Source organism: Mus pahari, chromosome 8 (assembly GCF_900095145.1).
Source record: "Mus pahari chromosome 8, PAHARI_EIJ_v1.1, whole genome shotgun sequence".
NCBI lineage: Eukaryota > Metazoa > Chordata > Mammalia > Rodentia > Muridae > Mus > Mus pahari.
This window is the reverse complement of record NC_034597.1, coordinates 85,422,879-85,425,291: the sequence shown is the minus strand read 5'-3', so window position 1 is coordinate 85,425,291 and position 2,413 is coordinate 85,422,879.

Genomic DNA, 2,413 nt, shown 5'->3' with positions numbered 1-2,413 from the left:
CTCTCTCTCTCTCTCTCTCTCTCTCTCTCTCTCTCTCTCTCTCTCTCTCATTTTCCGATAGGTCTATGGGCTATCTTGTCTCTGGGTCTTGGTTACCTAAGCAATATCAGGTACTGGTGGAGTAGGCCTTCAGTCAAATCAATCAGACATTGGTTGAATAATCCTACAATCTCTTTGCCACTATTGTTCTATTATTTTACAGGCAGGACAGATTGTAGGTCAAAGTTTTTGTGGCTGGGTTGGTCTATACATTTCTTTTGGTAGCCTTCAGAGTACATTCTTGTGCAAAGTAGACTAGAACATAGGGATGAAGGCTCCAGTAGACAAAGCATGATTTCTCCATCCTCAATGTGGTATGTGGAAATTGTCCTTGGCATTGGACTCCACTGCTGATGGTTGTAAGCCACCATGTGGTTTCTAGAAATTGAACTCAGTACCTCTAGAAGAGCAGACAATACTCCTAACCACTGAGTCATCTCTCCAGACATTTCTATTTTTACTTTTTATGGATTCTTTGTGAATTTCCCTTCATGTACCCCAGTCCTACTCATTTCCCCCATCCAATTGTATCTACCCTCTGACCTTGTAACCATCCCCCACAAAATAAAATAAAATAAGACAGAATTTTAAAAAGGATACATTGTACAAGCCATAGTGTGTCACAGTATGTCACATAATACTCCCTACAGTTTATACATCTTTACTTTCAAATGTTCATTGCAATGAACAAGTCATTGGTCTGTTTTGAGGCACTGGGGTTCTGCTACAGTATTCCTCACAGGGACTTCTCAGATATCCTGTCGTTTCCATGTGTTATGGATATCCTGCAGCTTTGGATCAGCAGAATTGTCTCTTTCAAGAGTTCCAACAGAGCATAGATGGTGTAGATGTTGGGATGGGATAACTCAAAACCCTGGATCTTGGCTAAGAAGGTAGCTGAGCTCATCAGCCTGCCATCTCTCCCACATGGGCATCACCAGGGCAAGCTCTCCAGTGTTGCCCTGGCTACTCACACAATGCAGAAGCTGGTAAAGTGAAGGGTCATCTCTCCTTTCATGCCCTCAGGCTCACACACCTTCAGTCATTGTGAATGGAATACACACTTTTTTTTTATTAAATTAATAAAATTTATTGTAAAATATACCACTCAATATTGACATTTTTAACTCATCAAAATAAATTATAATAGTTAAATGCCTCTTAAATATACATGATATCTTCTGAAGCTAAAAGTATTATGCACACAACCAGTTTTTAAAATCTATTTGGAACATTAAACATGATAGAAGAAGAAAAAAATCTCTTATCATGTCCTCTATAAAAGGAAATTGTGACAAGTTCCTAATCAGACAAAAAAATATTCCATTTCCAAATGAGAATGTGCAGCATAACTGTGGCTTCATAGAATGAATTGAGTAGTGTTCCTTCTGCTTCTATTTTGTGGAATAGTTTTAAGAGTATTGGTATTGGGTCTTTTTTGAAAGTCTGATAGAATTCTGCACTAAACTCATCTGATTTGGTTGGGGGACTTTTAATGACTGCTTCTATCTCTTTAGGTATATTGGGACTGTTTAGATGGTTTATCTGATCCTGATTTAACTTTGGTATTTAGCATCTATTTAGATAAATGTTCATGTCACCCAGATTTTTCAGTTTTCTTGAATATAGGGTTTTGTAGTAGGAACTGGTGATTTTTTTTTTAAATTTCCTCAGTTTCTGTTGTTATATCTCCCTTTTCATTTCTGATTTTATTAATTTCAATGCTGTGTCTGTATCCTCTGGTTAGACCAGCTAAGAGTTTATCTATCTTGTTCATTTTTTCAAAGAACCAGTTCCTGGTTTGGTTGATTCTTTGTGTAGTTCTTTTTGTTTCTACTTGGTGGATTTTAGCCCTGAGTTTGATTATTTCATGCTGTCTACTCCTCTTGGGTGAATTTGCTTCTTTTTGTTCTAGAGCTCTCAGGTGTGCTGTTAAGCTGCTAGTGTTTCCTTTTAGAGGCACTCAGAGCTATGAGTTTTCCTCTTAACACTGCTTTCATAGTATCCCTATGTTTGGGAACATTGTGCCTTTGTTTTCATTAAATTCTAAAATGTCTTTAGTACACTTTTAATCCCTGTGGCTGGAATAAAACCAGGTCTTCATTTGGACACCTTTAATCCAAAATAATGAAGTTTAACTGAGGGGCAAACAAAATGATGAATCAGAAAAATTTAACAGAATGAGTTGGAGAGAGAATAAGTTCAACTCTCATGAGAACAGACAGGTAAGAGAGGCTATTGAAAGAACACTGAGGGAAAGAGAGTGGTGTACCAAGGAGCAAAGTGCAGTTCAGTCCAGCCCATTCCAGTCCAGTCCAGCCCAGCCCAGGCCAGGCCAGTCCAGTCCAGTCCAGTCCAGTCCAGTCCAGTCCAG